Genomic DNA, 20,258 nt, shown 5'->3' on the forward strand with positions numbered 1-20,258 from the left:
GCAGCTTCACATCGCTAGAACAACCTCTCTCTCTTCCATCATCATCCTTCTGGATCTTTCTGCTGCCTTTGACACAGTGAACCACCAGATCCTCATTTCGACACTCCGAAATCTGGGTGTCTCAGGCTCTGCGCTCCCATTGCTCACATCTTACCTGGCCGACCGAACCTACCGGGTAACCTGGAGAGGATCTAGCTCAGAACCTTGCCCACTCAAAACTGGCGTTCCTCAGGGATCAGTCCTGGGTCCCCTCCTCTTTTCTCTGTACACCAACTCTCTCGGGTCTGTCATTCAGTCGCACGGCTTTTCTTATCACAGCTACGCAGATGACACCCAACTGTCTGACTGACATCTCTTCTTGGATGTCTACACACCATCTGAAACTCAACCTCGACAAGACTGAGCTCCTTTTCCTTCCAGGGAAGGGCTCTCCTACCCAAGACCTGACTATAACAATTGACAACTCTGTGGTAGTCCCCACCAATACAGATAGATACATGCTGCATAACATCAGAAGGATACGTCCCCTTCTAACGCAGAAGGCGGCTCAGGTTCTGGTTCAGGCTCTAGTCATCTCATGTCTAGACTACTGCAACTCCCTCCTGATTGGCCTGCCTGCATGTGCCATCCGACCCCTGCAGCTCATTCAGAATGCAGCAGCTCGACTTGTCTTCAACCTCCCCAAGTTCTCTCACACTACACCGCTCCTCCGCTCTCTTCACTGGTTACCAATTGCAGCCCGCATCCGCTTCAAGACACTAGTACTTACGTACAGGGCTACGAACGGATCAGCACCCGCTTACATCCAGGACATGGTCAAACCATATACTAGAGGTCGACTGATTCATCGGTTTTGCCGATTAATCGGCACCGATAGTTGATTGGTGGAACTATCGTTATCGGCAAAAATCCATACCGATAGTTTTTCCTGGTTGCGTCTGTTGCTGGAGCGGCTGAGAAGCGCGCTGTCATTCATTACACAGTACGAGCTGAGAAGGGTCTGCTGGCATCATGCATTACAATAGCGGCCTCTAGAGGCGAAATAAAAACTATCACTGATGCCTGGTGTTGTTTATTTTCGACACGTGTTACTGCACGCTGCACGGAAAGCACATGCTGTGCGGAGAAGGCTAACATCAGATGCGCGTTTAAAGCATCGACAGCAAAAAGGTATGTATACTGTACATTTTGTCATATCATTATAAAGTTATTCATTTGTTTGAATAGATGCTGCATTAGTAGAGAAAGAACAGCACAACAGTATGTTTGTTTGCTTTCGAGGCTGAGATGACGCTAAACATTAGTAGTAGGCTAACTTACCTCAAGCGGTTAAAACACTGACAAAAATAAACGCAAGTCCGACCCAAATGTCAGAATCAGAACCCTAAAGGCTCGTCCACGATCCCAAACAGCACCTCTGATTCATATTTAGATAATTTAATAACAGTTAAACGTAGAGACTTACTGATTGCTGCAGCTAAAAGCTAACGAGTTAGCCGTCACGGGAGTGTCTTTGGTGTCTTTCTAGCCTCTACAGGTGATTTTCTATCCAGCCTGGAACTTGTGCCTTTTTTCGGGGTTGTTGAGCATTAAATCCAAACTGTTACATCCAAGATTTATCCATTTGATGTCCATAATTCATCACGTTTTCGGTCATTTCTGCCGCTAACTCCATGCTACCCATAGACAGTAGGTGCTACCGACAAGGGAATTTCCCATGATGCCTTTGTTTATGTTTTCAACCAACGGGAAGGCAGGTCCGTCACACATTACGCCTTATATGGGCATCCAAGCGAGAACAAAGAATATATATGAACTTTTTTTGAAACAATGTATGTATTTTGTCAACTGTATAAGTTATAATGATTATTTCTTCACAGTTTGACTCCCAAGACATATGAGAAGTGTTTTAGACAGGAAAATGGCTTAGCTTGTATTGCTTTGTGTGTGATATCAATATATATCTGAGATTCATGTTCCGTTTTATTTTTTTATTTGTCTTTAAGGTCCTAAAATCTTTTTCAACATCGAAGTGACCTCACTGCAGCACACATATTCTAATAGCCCAGTTTGTCCTGAAAAAAATGATGTTCATAGATTGACTGTAGACAATAATAACTGTGTATAAGTATTGTTCATTGTTTGTTTGTTAATTACCATGTAGCCTACTAATACATTTTTTTAATTAAGGTTTTTATTTGTTAACCATAGTTAATGCACTATGAACTAACATGAATGATTAAGGTGCAATTGTATTGCTCAAATCTGAATACATGCTGAAAAAAGTTATATGCATAATAACGTTCATAGTTCATGTAAGCTAGCTAATAAATCCTTGTTAACAAATTGGACTTGCAAAGTGTTACAGCTAAAGAAACACACATTTGACATATTTTAATGTTTCAATTATTTTCAGATGGCAACTGCTTTGAAGAAAGTACCAGTGTGGAAGTATTTTATTGAAGTATCGCCAGGGAAAGCACAGTGTAATATCTGTGACAAAATAATCAGCATGGGGGCATCAACATCTACAGGTAAAAATACTACGAACATGTGGAGTCATCTGAAGCATATTCATCCAGAAGTCCATGAAGAGGCTAGCAGAAAAAGGGGCATGAAAAATCCTTCTCAGCCAACAGTGTCTCAACTGTTTGAAAGCAAGACAGGGTGGAAGGATACAGATCCAAGGTCTATCAAAATTGATGTCTTTATCACTGAAATGATTGCCACTGATAACCAACCATTTTCAGTGGTTTCAGACCTTGGATTTAAGAGGCTCATTTCCCTTATGGAACCCAGGTACCGGATTAAAAATGAGAAGTTCTACAGAACAAAGATGCTTGATGAAACATATTCCAGAGTTTTGACAAAAGTGAAAAGTGTAGTGACGAATGACAAGGCCCCATTCATGGCCTTTACAACTGACTGTTGGTCTGGAACTACAGAGTCCATGATGAGCCTAACTGGGCATTTCATTTCTGAGGACTGGTCTAGAAAGCAAGTGGTGCTAAATGTCAAGCCCATGACTGGATCACACACAGCCACTTATATTCAAGAAACCTTCCTGAACATGTTGGAAGATTGGGATATTGCAAAAGACCGTGTTGTTCTTGTCCTAAGAGATGGGGGAGCAAACATGGTAAAAGGAATGAAACTGGCTGAACTTCCTGATTTAAGCTGCACTGCTCACACCCTTCAGCTCATTATCCATGATGGCCTATCTTGTCAGAGAGCTGTCCTGGACATTATTGCCATATTAAAAAGCTGTGCAACTCACTTTGGCCACTCTGTATTGGCCAAACAGAGGCTAAGAACCATTCAGGAGGAGCTGGGTGTCCCAAAGCACAACATCATCCAGGCCGTCCCGACTCGATGGAACTCAACACTTCATATGCTCCAAAGAATGTATGAACAGAGATGGGCACTGAATGTGTACGCTGGTGAACATGGCCATATCAGTGGCTTATCTGCCACACAGTGGGACATTGTCAGTAACCTTATTGACACACTGGCTCCCATCGAAGAAGTCACAATGGAGATGAGCAACTCTGAGTCTTCAGCAGGATGGATTATCCCTAGTGTGTCTGTTCTGAAGCTGATGCTGCAGGCAGAGGGTCCATTATCAGTAGGGATCAAAACTTTGCGCAAGACCATGCTTGACAGCCTGACAAAGCGGTTTTCTAAGGCAGAAGAGACAAAAGTTCTGGTCCTAGCAACACTCCTTGATCCTAGATACAAGGCCCGTGCCTTTGCGTCTGAAGAAACAGTTGAGAAAGGAAAACTATGGCTAAAGGAGGAAGCTGAAGAAGAGCTTGGCGAGCTCAGAGAAGAAGATCCGAGCCCTGCACCAGAAAGCCCTGAGCAGGATGAGGATTTGGATCCAGAGACAAAGAAGCAAAGAAGAATCCATCAGCCCACTTTACTGGATACCCTGTATGCCAGGGTCCTTGGTGCCACAGCTGTGTCAAGGGGGATGAACATGAACAGCTTTGAGAGTGAGCTTGAGTGCTATTTGTCAGAGCCTGTCATTGAAAGAAGTGAAATGCCTCTGCAGTGGTGGCAGAAAAATGACACAAGATTTAAAAGACTTGCACTTCTGGCCAAGAAATTCCTGTGCCCCCCACCATCCACTGTGCCTAGTGAAAGGGTATTCAGTGAAATGGGCATGATTTATGATGCCAAGAGGAGCCGACTGACTGGAGAACATGCACACCAACTCTGCTTTCTCCATTATAATTTGAAGTTCCTAAACTTTGAATATTAAAATGGAAGGACTAGTTTCAACTGTTTCACAAGTTCAAATTTTGTTATTATTTGAAATGTCTTCTTTATTCTTAAGTTGGCTTGAAAAAGTATAGTTAAACAGTTACATGTTGAGTTTAACTGTTTTTATTTATTTATTACTTTTTGTTTCAGTTTGAATGAAGGTCTTTAATTGACTTCAATATTTATTTATATGTATATATTTATTTCATTTATCATGTTTTCATGGTTCAATACAGTTTTTTTATTTTTATAATAAAGTTCAGCACTGTTTTACTTGGAGTGTCATGTTTGTTTTTATCCAGTATCAATTCTAAATACTATCGGTCGATTAATCGGTTATCGGCAAATACGGCCCAACCTAGCTATCGGTATCGGTAAAATCCACTATCGGTCGACCTCTACCATATACCCCAACCCGCCCACTTCGTTCTGCATCAGCCAAACTGCTTGCTGCCCCCTCACAGCGAGGGAGAACTAATCACTCAACGAAATCCCGACTGTTCACTGTCCTGGCTCCCAAATGGTGGAACAAGCTCCCCATCGATATCAGGATGGCCGAAAGCCTACGCATCTTCCGCCGAAGGCTAAAAACACATCTCTACACCTCGGATAAAAAAAAAAAAAAAGTACGTCTTTGTAGCTTTGCCTATTTAAAGCTAATGTATTTGCACTTACTACTTGTTGTCTGGAGTTTGAACCTTCACAGTTGAAAGCACTTAATTGTAAGTCGCTTTGGATAAAAGTGTTAGCTAAATGACATGTAATGTAATGTGTGACACAGAGGTATTTCCATCTCCATCTTCACATTCTGTTTCTCTGAAAGTCTCTTTGGTTTTGAGAAGGTTGCGACGGTTCCTTCTGAGCACGTGACCCTCCTCAGTCCTCACTTCATATGATCTCGGTCCGACCTCCTGGAGAACAGTAGCTTTCCGGTTCCACGCATCCTGATCTTGGATACGCACCACATCATCTTTGGCAAGTGGTCTGAAGGTTTTGGTCGACTTGTCATAACGCTGTTTTTGTTTCCTTTTCATATTCTCCAGTTTTGTCTGCGTCTCTGCATTCTCTTTGATGTCTGTATAGCAAGGTAGGGTTGTGCGTAACTTGCGATTCATTAACAGTTCTGCTGGGGATAAACCACATTCAAGCGGGGCCGTTCTGTAGCTTAGTAGAGCTAAATAAGGATCTGACTTGCTGTCTGTGGCCTTTTTGAGAAGCTTGTTACGCCCCAGTCTAGGGGTGCCTAGGACGCAACACAAAAAGGCCCCATCTTCCCCGTCTCCCAAGTAGCCACAAACAATTAAAAGGTTAGGTATCAACAAACTTATTTATTTTACAGAGAACAAAACAATATATACATAACATATGTTCGTTTTAAGGCTTCAGGGTGGTCTACCACCAAAATAACAAACAAAACAATTCTAACTGGGAGATAAGACTAACCTAACAAACAAAAGGGCAAAACAAATTACAAAAGACTTACCTCCCTAACTAACAAAAACAGGAGAAAACAAGATTGGAGGTCCACCCTTACTAAACAAACCAAAAAACAATATCTAACCTAAAGCAACGTTACATAAAACAAAAGCGTGGCCGGTTGGGAGATGAGGAGGACGAGGAATGCCTGCTGCCCACCGATGGCCGCCATCTTGGCTCCTTATATCTGGGTGGCTTCCCCAGCTGCAGCCAATCACAGGGTCGGGCCTGCACTTCTCCACCAATCCTCCTTCGGCTATGGCACACCCCAATTTGCATATAAAATTGGAAACAGAAGAAACAACACAGGGCACGCAGCAGACTAAAGAACAATATGACCACAGTCATAACAAGCTGTTTGATGATATGCACTCCCTTTTCAGCTTTGCCATTTGCCTGTGCATGCTGTGGACTTGAAGTGACATGGAGAAATCCATATTGTCTTGCAAACTGTTGCCATTCCTTGCTGTTATAGCAAGGACCATTGTCACTCACTATAGTCTTTGGTATCCCATGCCGGGCAAAAATGGACTTGACATGAGTAATGACACTGTTGGAAGTTGCACTTGTGAGCAGAGCAATTTCAGGAAAGTTTGAATAGTAATCTATCACTAGCAGATAGTCTTTGCCATTACAGTGAAACAAGTCTGTTCCAACTTTCTCCCAAGGAGCAGTGGGAAGTTCTTGGACCAACATAGGCTCCCTTGCCTGCTTGCTCTGGTACTTGTTACATGTTTCACATTTTCCTATCATATTGTCAATTTCCTTGTTAATTCCGGGCCAATACACAGCGTTCCTGGCTCTTCTTTTGCATTTCTCAATGCCAAGGTGTCCCTCGTGTAGCTTACTAAGTATCTCTGGCCTCAGGCTGTGTGGAATGACAATTCTACTGCCTCTCAATAACAGTCCATTTGCCACACTTAGCTCTGATCTAATGTGATAATACTTCGGACAGGACCCCTTGGGCCAGCCACTGTGGATGTTTTGCATCACTGTTTGTAGCTCCTTCACTGATCTCTTTTGCTTTAACTTGAGACACAGGTAGAGACTCAACGATCATGTTGACATGGTTCTGTGGAGCATGCAGTACTCATCTCTAGCGCTCGTGACAGCGCATCTGCCAGCACTAAGTGCTTGCCTGGTGTGTATATAAGCTCAAAATCATACCTTTGCAGCTTCATGATGAGCCGCTGAATCCTCTGTGACATCTCATTGAGACTTTTCTTGATGATTGACATGAGAGGACGATGATCTGTCTCAAATGTGAATGTAGGAAGCCCATAGACTTAGCAATGAAAGTCCATAAACTAATCCAAGACATTCCTTCTCAATTTGAGCATATCTTGTTTCAGTCTTAGTCATGGACCTAGAAGCGTAAGCAACTGGCTTCCAGCTATCTCGTTCTGCCTGTAACAAGACAGCTCCGAGTGCGTCCTTCGACGCATCTGTTGAAATCTTCAGTCTCTTGTTGGGATCATAATACGCCAGCACAGGTGCATTTGTCAATGCGATCTTTAAAGCATTCCATTCTCTCTCATTTTTCGATGTCCACTTGAACTCATTGGAGTCATGGAGAAGTTCTCTCAATGCTGATGTTTTCACTGATAGGTTAGGTATGAACTTTCCAATAAAGTTGACCATTCCCATTATTCTGAGCACACCTTTCTTGTCTGTGGGGCGCGGCATGCCTAAAATGGCTTTTATTTTTCTGTCATCTGGCTCTATCCCTTGAGAAGAATACTTGTCTCCAAGGAATGTTATCTCTTGCACACCGAATTGGCATTTGGCGCGGTTTAACTTTAGTCCATTCTCACGCACCCTTTGGAGCACTTTTGTCAGTCTTTCATTGTGCTCTAGTAGAGTGGAGCCCCAGATTACCACATCATCTACATAGCAACGGACCCCTTCTAGGCCCTCTAGCATATTGTCCATTGCTCGATGATATATTTCAGATGCTGAGATTATGCCAAATGGCATTCTCAGGAATCTATACCTCCCAAAGGGCGTGTTGAATGTGCAATATCTTGAGCTTTCATCATCCAACTTGATTTGCCAGAAACCCTGTGCTGCATCTAGCTTTGAAAAGTACTTGGCTCCTGCCATCTCACTTGCGATTTCCTCCCATTTTGGTATCTGGTAGTGCTCACGTTTTATGTTTCGATTTAAATCTCCTGGGTCCATGCATATTCTCAGTTCTTTGCTTGCGTTCTTTTTGTCGACGCACAACATTGAGTTTACCTCTGTCGGTTCTTCCAGTTTTGTGATGACGTCTAACTGACACATCCTTTCCAGTTCCTTTTTTAGGCGCTCCCGAAGTGGGGCTGGAACTCTCCTTGGTGCATGGATTACTGGAGTTGCATCCTCTCTGAGTTTGATTTTGTATGTGCATGGAAGGCATCCTAGTCCTTTAAAAATGTCTTGATAACGATGCACAATGGACTCAACTGTGCCTGTGTGTACACTTACTGCTTCTGAGCAGTTGATGTGGTAGACTCTCCTCACCAGGTTCAATTTCTTGAGGAGACACCACCGAGCAGTGACTCCCGGCCCTCAGGTACAACAGAGAACAGTACATTGTAGCTTTTGTCCTTTACTGTCACTTTCAGTCTGCACTGACCTTTGCTTTCTATGTCTTTTCTGTTATACCGTAATTTCCGGACTATAAGCCGCAACATTTTTCCCACGCTTTGAACCTCGCGGCTTATACAATGACGTGGCTAATCTATCAAAAATTTTAAAAAAAAACACATTCTGTGACGTGCTCAGTTGACGGCATGAAGCTTTTATTAGACCAATGAAATTGCCGAACGGGTTAAACAACTTTTTTGTTTACTGTTTATATTAAATCGAGCGCGCTCAAACTTCCCAGGTACGGTAGTCATTTTGTCACCCTCATCATGGCAAAGACACGGAGAAATGCATATGATGCAGCTTTCAAGTTGAAGGCGATTGATCTGGCTGTTGGAAAAGGAAATAGAGCTGCTGCACAGGAGCTTGGTCTTAATGAGTCGATGATAAGACGTTGGAAACAGCAGCGTGAGGAATTGACTCAGTGCAAAAAGACAACTAAAGCTTTCAGAGGGAAGAAAAGCAGATGGCCCGAACTAGAAAATGAGCTCGAAGACTGGGTCAACACTCAGAGAGCAGACGGCCGAGGTGTTTCAACTGTGCAGATCCGACTGAAAGCCAAAACAATGAAGCAATGAAGTTTGAGGATTTTAGAGGTGGACCATCGTGGTGTCTCAGATTTATGAGACGTAAAGGCCTGTCCATCAGGGTACGGACGACTCTGTGTCAGCAGCTCCCTCCCGACTACGAGGAAAAGGTTTCAAACTTCCGCAAATTCACTGATGCAAAGATAGCGGAGCATTCCATTGACCCGCACGACATCATAAATATGGATAAGGTTCCTCTGACGTTTGACCTGCCTCTCACTCGGACTGTCAACAGGAAAGGGGAATCATCCGTCACGCTGAAAACAACTGGGCATGAAAAAACGCACTTCACCTGTGTTCTGAGCTGCACGGCATCGGAAGAAAAGCTTCCACCGATGGTGATTTTTAAACGCACGACGATGCCAAAAGAAAAATTCCCGAGAGGAATTGTTGTGAAAGTCAACAAGAAAGGATGGATGACGGAAAGCCTAATGCGTGAATGGCATACGGAGTGTTACGGCAAGTGACCGGGAGGATTCTTTCACAGGAACAAGGCATTGCTCGTTTTGCATGAGGGCCCACATAACAGATTCGGTGAAAAAAGCCATCAAGAGGACAAACTTAATTCCAGCTGTGATTTCTGGGGGCACAACAAAGTATTTGCAGCCACTCGACATCAGTGTAAATCGTGCATTTAAGGTGGCGCTCCGTGTTCAGTGGGAGGCTTGGATGACAAGTGGGGAGAAATCCTTCACTAAAACGGGCTGCATGCGAAGAGCAACTTAAGGTCAAGTCTGCCAGTGGGTCCTGACAGCGTGGAGCATTGTCAAAAAATCCACTATCATCAACGGGTTTCGAAAGGCTGGACTGCTGCGGGTTGAAGAGGGCTCAGCGGGGGATTCGCCTCCGGATGAAAGTGACGAAAGTGACAATGAAAAGGATCCAATATCGGATGAAACAATTCTGAGGCTATTCAACTCCGACACCGAAGGAGATGACTTCAGTGGTTTCAGTGCACAGGAGGAGGAAGATAGTGATCAATGACTTTCTTGGTAGGCTACTGTTTACTGCTAATTTTTTATTTTTTGTAACAAGCCGTGTTTCGTTAAAGCCTATTTATTTTTGTCACAAGCCGTGTTTCGTTAAAGCCTATTTATTTTTGTCACAAGCCGTGTTTCGTTCGTTAAAGCCTATTTGTTACAAGCCGTGTTTCATTAAAGCCTGTGTAGTTCATTTGTTTCAATGTACCGGTACCAGTAGGCACCTGTGGCTTATAGACATGTGCGGCTTATTTATGTTCAAAATAATATTTTTTTTAAAAATTCAGTGGGTGCGGCTTATATTCAGGTGCGCTCAATAGTCCGGAAATTACGGTAGTCTTTCAGTTGCACTGTTTTCTCAGGTAGAGTCTTGTGTGAGGTATCATTGAACTCAGCAGAGAGTTCCTTATTCATTGGTGATGGTTTGGCCCGCCCCATTATGCTTAAGCCACGCCCCTTTCATAACTGGTGACCCGTTTAAGTTAGTCTTATGTGAGGTATCAATGAACTCAGCAGAGACTTCCTTTTTTATTGGTAAAGGTTTGCCCGAGCCCTATGCTTTGGCCACGCCCCCTTTCACAGCTAATGAAATGTAAGATGTAGAGTCTTGTGTGAGGCATAATTGAACTCAGTAGGGAGTTCCCTTTTCATTGGTGATGATTTGCAGTGTCTGAGTGCTGTGCAAATGCATGGTCGCAAGGAGCGGCGTCCGCCAGTAACCCCGACGCGCACAGAGGCACGAGGGCCCGTCCAACGCTGCTTGCAGCTTTAATTATACTCAAAAACTCACCAAAATTGGTGGTCACATCAAGTCTGGTGGAAATTTACATATTTTAAGGGTTTCGGGACAGGGTGCACAAAAATGGCACCCCCTACAAAAAAACGTAGACTAACAAAACTTGGTACACATATGAAGCATGTCAAGACGTACAAAAAACGTCATTGAAGCCATACCCTAAACCCAACAGGAAGTCTGCCATTTTGAATTCAAAGTTCAAAATTAGTGTGATTTTGGCCATTTCCACGTCGTACTTTAACAAACTCCTCCTTAGAGATTTCAACCGATCAACTTAAAATTCGGTCTGTGCCATCTTAAGACGTTAAAGATGAAAAGTTGTTAAAAGAAAAACTTTTCGTCATAGGGCATGGCCGTGGCGGGGCGGCCATTTTGTTCGTTTTGCCATTGAAACAGGAAGTGGGTGTAACTTGAGTGTATATTGTCCAATAGGCCTTTATCTCATTTCCTGGTTTCGTAACATTCCAAATCGCCAAGCAGTGTACTCGCACTAACTGGTGGTTACTTAGTTACCAGATAAACTATGGCTGCCTCCTCTTGCTGGTGCTATGGCAGTGTGCCGGGCTGCTCAACGTCAAAACAAAGGCAGCCATACCTTAGCTTCCATGACTTCCCAAAGGACAAACACCTCCGCAAGGCTTGGGTGAGACTGATAAGGAGAGACGAAGGTCCTTCGTTCCATATAAGTTGAAGTAGTACGTTTGTGTGCAGTTTGCACTTTGACAAGGAGAGCATATACGTCTCAAAAAGTGGGCGGAAGAGACTAAACTCCGGTGCTACACCAAGCCGATTTTCGTGGAATAGCTGGGGGGAGACTCGTGTACTTCGCCAGTCAGTTTTTGATTGGGTTAATGCGTGTCTTGGAGTAGTTGAAGAGTTTCAGAATAGCGACTCTGCTATAGAGGAAGCGGATGAACAGCCTACAGTCGCGGAGGATCAAGAACCCACCAGAGATCACAACTACGCCTGCGACTCCGCAGGTGGACTAGATGCCGATGCTGCTGCTGAAACCATCAGGAAACTGGAGGCTAAGGTCAGGAGTTTAGAAAGACAACCGAGGGACCTGTCCTGCACACTAAACATCAACAGGTGAGTCAAAGACGTGGCATGTCAATTCTGGTGTCCAAAAGCATATTCATAATGTTAAAAATAAATATACATTTTAAAACATTATATTGCTTTACTCTCCCCTCTTTCCTCACTTTATGAGTATTTATTGCAAGAAATGAAAATGTTAAGAGCCATTGAGCTCCAAAGTACCAAACTGTCCATTCTGGGTAACGTCCCGACTTAAAATCTAAGTATAGAAATGTGACAAAAATGTCAAAATAATTAATAAAAGCATTAATTTTCTACTTGGGCATAATTGTGTGGATCTTTTCAATTATACCTACCTAGAACATTTATTTATTTACGATACATTATTCATTCACAAAGAAAATTGGTGTCCTTAAAGATTGGATTTTTCCTCATTTTTTTAATTAAGGCATTAAGATCAATTTCCAAAAGATGATTTTTTTATTCCTCTTTTTAGTCAACTTTAGCATGGGTGTGCTAACTTCTGCACATTACTGTATATATAACACTCTAATAAAAATAGAAAGTGCTTGAATTAGCATTTTTTGACACTTTCATTTATTTTCAAATTTTAAATCCTTTTTTGTCTTTGACCCAGATACTGTGCCACTGACGAGGAATTCCGGTTCTATACCCGTTTTCAATCAGACAAGGTGTTTTGGTCATTTTGGGAATCGGTTGCCCCCTCAGCATCCAGGCTAGTCTACTGGAGCAGAGCTCAGAGGACAAGCGATGTCATGGCATTGGAGAAACCGAGCCCGAACCGGAGGCTGGCACTTGTTTCTTTACTGCTGTCGAGTTGCCGTTGGTATGAAGGAGAAGGTGATTGCCGACATCTTCGGCATCAGTACCACTACGGTGAGCAGAATAATAATTACATGGGCCAACTATCTATTCGTTGTTTTGGGTTCAGTACCAATCTGGATGGCAAGGGAACAGGTGCAAGCAACAATGGCATCAAAGTTTGCACATTACTGCCCAAACGTGCGTGTTATTCTGGACTGCCCCGAACTCAGATGTGAGGCACCATCATCACTCACCCTCCAGTCAGAAACATTCTCCTCCTACAAGAACACCAACACTTTCAAAGGTCTAAATTGGCATTGCCCCATGTGGTGTTATCACCTTTATCCAGTGTTGGGAACGTTACTTTAAAAAAGTAATTAGTTATAGTTACTCACTACTTGTTCCAAAAAGTAACTGAGTTAGTAACTGAATTACTCTATAATAAAAGTAACTCGTTACCAGGGAAAGTAACTATTTGCTTTACTGTTAAAAAAAAAGTTGCTATATGTCAAAGAATTTGGACTTTTTTGAGCAGTTTTTTTGTTGTGAGGCAGAAAGATCTAGCTTTTGCTGCTTGGAGGACTTTGCTCCGAGTCCTTCTTTGCTAGTGGATGGCGAGCTATCATCTGTGGTGGAGGTATCGGTGTTTTTGGCCACTAGCTTTGTAGATTTGTAGATGCGTGTGTCGTTGTGAGATGCTTCATTGCTTACAACAGATGTCGACAAAGTCTTCGCTCCTGGACAAAATGTACACATTACATGCACGTTCTTGCCTTTGACCACAATGAATTTGAAGTAGTGCTTATATCTCCACCTTGAAAATGCCAACTTCTCATCGGATTGCTCCTGACTCGCCATCTCTGCTGCTTCATCGAATCTCTGTTTAGCTGTTGTGTGTGTGTGTGTGTGTGTGTGTGTGTGTGTGTGTGTGTGTGTGTGTGTGTGACTCTGCCTTAGCCAATCATAATCGCTTACCTTAACCCACCTCCTCACTAGCTGTGAGCCAGGGGTGCGTTCGGATTACACAGTTTATTCAATCAATGCATAGTAACGCACCGCATTTAACGTCCAGTAACGTTAACGGCGTTGTAACGACGGGAAAAGTAATTAGTTAGATTACCCCGTTACTGAAAAAATAACGTCGTTACTAGGCCTGTCACGATAACAAATTTTGCTGGACGATAAATTGTCCCAGAAATTATTGCGATAAACGATAATATTGTCGTTCTGAGACCATTTTCATCTAATATAATGATAATGACATAATAATGAAGGTACACCTTTTCAAAGATCAATCAACTTTTATTTCTAAAGAATATTTAACACTGGAACTGGAAGACATTTTAAATATCCACATATGTCTTTGATCTCCTTTAGTATGTCGTCTTTCACGCTGTTGTATAGTTGTGGAATTGCCGTTTGTGACCCGTATGTTCTCCCAGGTAATTCATACTGGCTGTCAAATGTTTGCAGCATTAGTCGAGTGTTTGTGATAGACTACAGACTCTGTACTGCATTTAACAATTATTTATTAAATACTAAATATTAAATTTAAATAATACATTATATCTATCTATTTCTATGTGACTATCTGCCACATGGCGAGTAAATGTTTGTACCAAAATAATTCTGTTTTTCAGTCTTCATTTTGGGGTCGGAGCTTCGCGGGGGGGGGGGGCGACGCACGCACGCACGCACGCACACACACACACACACACACAAACAGACGCCAGCCACCACGTCACTTCTGTTTACTGATAGCTAGCATTTACCTTAGGCTAATTTATTAGCTAGTAAGTGGCGATTTTTGACAAGCAGGTAACGGAGTCTCAGTTCCCCGTCCGGGAGCCTCTGACACACTGACAGCTGTAGGCTTGTACCGGTTAATGTTCTGTGCATTGTCGGACACATACAGCAACTTCCCTGAAACCGCTTGCGAGACTGACAAGTCCACAGCGGCGTGTATGTCCGAGCCTGTCTCCACCGCCTCCACCTGCAGGTTGTCAACTGCGTGGTTTGGAATGAAAGGGAGAAAACCGGACGCCGAGTAACACGGCGGATATCGCTCATATACGTCTTATTTTTTTGACGGCGCCTTAACGGCAAAGTGCTGCGGAAAACCCCGCTCCAACTACTCGCATTTTCTGTCTCTCTCTCTCTCTCTCTCTCTCTCTCTCTCTCCGCCAGGAGTCCCACCTCCACACAAAGACCATGCGACTCACAAGAGGGTTCACTCCTCGTTACGCTAAGGAACCGAGAGTGGTCCTCCAGTCTCTTTGGTAGAGAGAGAGAGAGAGAGAGAGAGAGAGAGAGAAAAAAAAAAAACAAGCATGCAAATGGAAATTATCGCGGCCGAAAAAATTATCGAGCTAATTTTTTTTAGCGTGCGATTAATTGATTTATTGACTATCGCGACAGGCCTAGTCGTTAACTAACGCCGTTCTTTTAAACGCTGTTATTCCAAACACTGCCTTTATCTCACAGCTATTCACAGGTTCGATATCAGACCGAGAAATTACACGGCAGTCAGGGATCCTCAGCCTGTTTGAGCCTGGAGATGCGTGCATGGCTGATAAAGGCTTTGTCATTGACCAGATGCTGTCTGATGTTGGAGCAACCCTCATAATCCCCCCCTTCAAAAGAGGAACCAGGGAGATCACGTGACCGACGACTTGCATGGCTGCTCAAGGCTGAGGCTCTTCGCCCCGTACGTATGGAGGAGGCCATGGCCAGGGTTCTGGAAAGGTAACAAAGCGGGCTTCAATCAGCGGTCCGCATCGCAGTGAAGGAGGCGTTAGCAGAAATTGACACTTCGCTTCAACACATCAGGACAGAGCTGGAGAGGCAGGGAACTACAGTAAGAGATCTATTTCAGCGACTAGACGAGGCGCAGAAGGACAGCAGACAGATGAGAAACACGGTGAAAGCCTGTATTGATGACCAGAGGAAATTTGAGCTGAAGTTGGCTGAACTGGAAGACAGATCGAGAAGAAATAACATCCAGATCATCGGACTGAAGGAGGGCAGCGAGAAGGATGACCCAGTTGGATTTTTGCAAAAACAGGTGCCAAATTGGATTCCATCCCTACAGAACAGGGTGTTGGATCCAAACAAATGTGCATAAACTGATCTTGTACAAAAGAACACATGTGGCCAACCGTTACTCAGAGACAAAAGACTCAGAGACCATGTGGGCTTTCAGACAAAGAAATCTTGGCCTAGGTGGAAAAACCACAGCCTTGTCACCAAACTCCCACATGTTACTCCAAGGGAAAAGATCACAAAATGGCCGAATGACCACGAAGGAGTGGCCAGAGTGGTCAAAACTCTAAAAACTACAAGCTTGTAATTCACACCTCTTAGAGATCTCTGGATCCCCATTCGCTTAACGGACCCTGAACACAGCATGCAGTCAGGGCCTATAAAACCTTTGGACACACCTTTTTTCATCGTCTTCCATTGCAACCCTGTTGCTTCAGGAGGCACGCAAGCGCTTGCGCTAAAACTTCTATTTTCTGGAGAAAGTGGATTTAATTTCGGTGTCCAAAGAGCATCGTGGATCCTATGAAAAACGCACCAGTGTTTTTCATATCTGCAGGAGAAGGACAAACAACGTTTTTCTTCTCAAAGTCGACATAGATTCCCTCCTTCTGCCCTTTGTGGAGGGAAAGTTTCTCCGTGGCCGCTGACGAGCGACATGGACCGGTTCTGTTCTTTTGTGGAAACCTACGGACTGATGGACTACATACAGTAAGGCTTAGTGTTCTGGGCAGAGATAGAACATAGTATGTTTATTAATGTGTAAAGGCTAATGTTGCCATTTGTTTACCATTAATGTGATCGATTGATAAGCGCTACTGCTGCGCATTTGATTTATTAATCTATGATTGTGACCGCTGCGTCAAATCTATTTCTGTGAATGTACTCTGATCACGGTGCATTGTTGATATGTATGTTGTGTTGAATATTGCAGCTAGCTTGTTAAAACTGTAATTGCTACCTGCTAACTCCCCTTTCACAGAGTTTTAGTTATTGTACTGAGTGAGATAATCAGGTTTTTCAAAGTGTGTTTCCTTTCCTCTATCACTAACACACGCGCACACACACACACACACACACACACACACATGTACGGACATACACACGCCCAAGTGAACAGCTGGCCAACAGCGAGTCAGGTATGTCAAATAGCTACACAGCTAGCACATAGCGAAGTAGTTTAGTGTGTCCCTTTTTGTCAACCACACGTTAGTCTCAAGGGGGTAAGCCTCTCCTCGGACCGCAAACCTCCTATGGCGCCATTTTAATGCTACAAAGCCATCACCTCCCATTAGCATTCCATTGACTGCCATTCATTTTGGCGCCACTTTGAGAGCGAATAACTTTACATCTGAAGCGTTTAAAGACTATTTGTCCATTGTTTATTTCTAAAGAAACACAACAATGTATAAAAGGCTCCATTACCTTGTACCTCACGTTATGGCTCCATAGCAGACATTTTTGTAAAAATAGGCTAACGATTGTGTCATAACCACGCGACTTACTGTCGCATAGTAGAGGAAATGATTGAGATTTCCCTTGGCACAGCTAACAGAAGACTTACAACTTTCAGACACGTTGCTCACGGCACATTTACGTCGTCTCTCTCAGTTGGAGGCTGCGCAGTAACCCTAGCCATCACCAGAAAAGTGCTTCTATTGGCCTTCACTGGTCTCCGCCCAGAGCAACGGGATCTGTTGGTCCATTCTTATATACAGTCTATGGTTAGTCTGAGAGCAAACTGACTAGCTTAGTCAAGTGGCGTTGCAACGCAGCCCACTACCGCCCTCTTGAGGCTAAATAGCTTTTGTGCAGCTAACACATAGCCTAGCTTTAATGAGCTAACGGTGTGTGACCGAGCAACCCCGGGTTGCGTCCCCCCCTCCTCGCACTCTTTCTCTCTCTCTCACACACACACACACACACACACACACACACACACACACACACACACACACACACACAGTGTCTCACAGAGACATGCTGGTTTGTTTTTGCTTTGTTTTCGTTGTACTTAAAAAGGGTATATTGGTTTTAATTGATCGAAGAATTATTGATCGGCCATTGATGATTTTGAAGTTAATAAATTCTACTATACTTTAATTAGCAGTTGTCTGTGATTATTTGTGTACTTATTGTAATAATTGCTGGTTGAACACAGGTCAGTGCTCGAACTTCATCCTTCCTTTTGTTCCTTTAAAGAATACCAGATAGTTAACCAAGTTAAGATCTGTATTTTAAAGGAATACCACCTAATGAGACTATTTCACAGTTTGGTTATTGGCCCCTGAAGTTCCAGGGTGGTGCCCTGTTTTGATTGTTTGTTGATTTGATAAAGTTATTAATAACCATATTCATAACTTTATTAATATTGATAAAACATCTTTGATAATTTGCCAATAATTGGATCTGTACACCTACGATTACCCAACAAGGGCTACCATCGAAATTGACAGGGCACACAGAATCTACGGCAAGGGTGCAGGAACACGCACGCTGATTCTCAGATGTCTGAGATACCAGGACCGTCAGGCAATTATTCAGGGGGTGAGACAGGCACAGCAGGAAGGCCCGATTCGAGATTCCAACGCAATGCTGCGCTTTAAGCCTGACTACAGCGCTTTCACCACTCAATTTAGCTGCATGCTAAAGGCATCCCAAACTTTCTTATTTATCCGGCAACTCTGAGAGTAAACCACGAAGGGAGAACGTTCACATTCACTGCACCCAAGGAAGCGGACAAGTTCTGTCGGGATTTGGATATGAAGGAAAGGGACGTGACGCCCGCGCTGGATGCTTCGCGACTGGACCTGGAGCTATCATCGGGCCCAAAGGGCGGCGTGGAGACCTCCGGTGCGGGAAGCGAGCGGGCGGACCCGACGACTGTGGATTAGTGTATCAAGAACATTGCAAGTTCAACCGGGGACACCGCATGTAAGTTTGGCAACCTGACGTTTAGGGGAATGTTTGATGAGGCTGAAAACATGACGGACATGGACTGCTCAATCTACACAGCCTAAGAACATGCTAAAAACTTATTTTATAATCTATATTTACTACTCTTACATGGTTTGTGACCCACATAGGCTATTTCAGAGCGTAATAGCTGGTCGAATTATAATGTATGAGCTTGGGAGCCGAGTCATAAGGAGCATTTGATTTGACTGCATTTTATAATCTGTCTATTACTCCTACACGGCTGATTTGTTTTTCATACAGTTTATTTCAGAACTTAATAGATGGTTGGGACTTAGTTTTAAGGTTTTTTTGTAACATTGTTCATGTTTAGCATAAGAAAGCATTAGACCTGTTTCAGTTAACCTGTGACTTTAGACAGGAGGGGCAGTTTTGAGCTTTTTTTTTTTGAGTTTTTGTGCGAGCTGCGTTTGATGCGGCCACGTATCCTACAGAGAGGGAAGGGGTCTGCGGTCTCGGAGGGTTAGGGGATTTATTTTATGTTTTGTGTTTTCACCACACTATGCTTAACAGCTCACCATTTGTTTTCAAATTTATCAGTGAATTCCGGTAGGGCACTCGAGACATATATACGTGTAAATTTTGAAGATGGCTGAACTTTCAATCCTTTCTGTTAACATCAGAGGGCTAAACGGGCCGATCAAACAAGCTAAATTCCTGGACTATTTAAGAAGGAAGAACATAGACGTGGCGCTTATTCAAGAATCACATTTACGTAAAAGAGATGTAAATCGTCTACAAAATAAATATTTCAAAGTTGCTACTGCATCTAGTGATGACACCAGAACCAAGGGCTCCATTGTTTTGCTGTCACGGAGATGCACACTCACCATAGACAAAAGTAGTAAAGACTCTTCAGGCAGGATAGCATATATATATACTACGATAAGGAGTAGGAAAATAGCCTTTGTCTCAGTATATGCACCGGCTACACATGATGAAGGCTTTTTCCCACGCCTAACCAATGAATTGCTTTCTCTCAATGAATACTCACTACTTATAGGGGGAGACATGAATGCGGTACTAGACTTAAATCAGGGGTCAACCACACGAAAGCCCAAAAACACATATCGGACATGTTTAATGTAGTTGTGGAATCCCATGATTTTACAGATATATGGAGAATGCACAATCCTACTAGCAAGGATTAAACTTTTTTTTCCACACGTCACCTCACCCACTCCCACATTGATTATTTTTTGTGCTCCAGTGTACTTAAGGCAATGTTCCACACAATAGCAATGGAACCAGCAATCCTGTCTGACCACAATGCACTGATAACCACATTCCATTGTGATATGTTAGGAGAAAGATCTAGAAGGTGGCAATTCAATAATTCCCTTCTCGAAAACACAGCTTTTAATACAGAATTTGAAGCCAAACTAGCGGAGTTCAAATCAATCAATACTGGTTCAGTTTCGGACCCGGCGTACATTTGGCAAGCCACTAAAGGATTTATTAGAGATTTCACATCTTCCTTTGCAGCAAATTTGAAGAAAAAGAGAGGCAAGGATTGTGGAGTTGGAAGAACATTGTAAATCGTTAGAGCAATCTCTTAAGACTTGTTTTTCTAAATCTACACATACTCTTTTAGTCACAAATCAAGCAGAGCTAAATGACTTGCTAACAAGGAGAGCTGAATTCATA

At 43.2% G+C, this 20,258-nt stretch overlaps 1 long non-coding RNA gene across 1 annotated transcript; it reads right to left on the reverse strand.

Annotated features, from left to right (window-relative positions):
• Positions 1–1,830: 1,830 nt before the first annotated feature.
• LOC116054871 lies at positions 1,831–16,352 on the reverse strand. Its single transcript, XR_004106169.1, has 3 exons — positions 16,339–16,352; positions 12,662–12,663; positions 1,831–1,930 (listed from the first exon to the last, which is right to left on the reverse strand). It is a non-coding gene; the product is annotated as an uncharacterized LOC116054871 (long non-coding RNA).
• Between the last annotated feature and the right edge of the window lie 3,906 nt (positions 16,353–20,258).

The sequence above is a fragment of the Sander lucioperca genome, chromosome 20 (assembly GCF_008315115.2).
Source record: "Sander lucioperca isolate FBNREF2018 chromosome 20, SLUC_FBN_1.2, whole genome shotgun sequence".
In the NCBI taxonomy this organism is placed as follows: Eukaryota; Metazoa; Chordata; class Actinopteri; order Perciformes; family Percidae; genus Sander; species Sander lucioperca.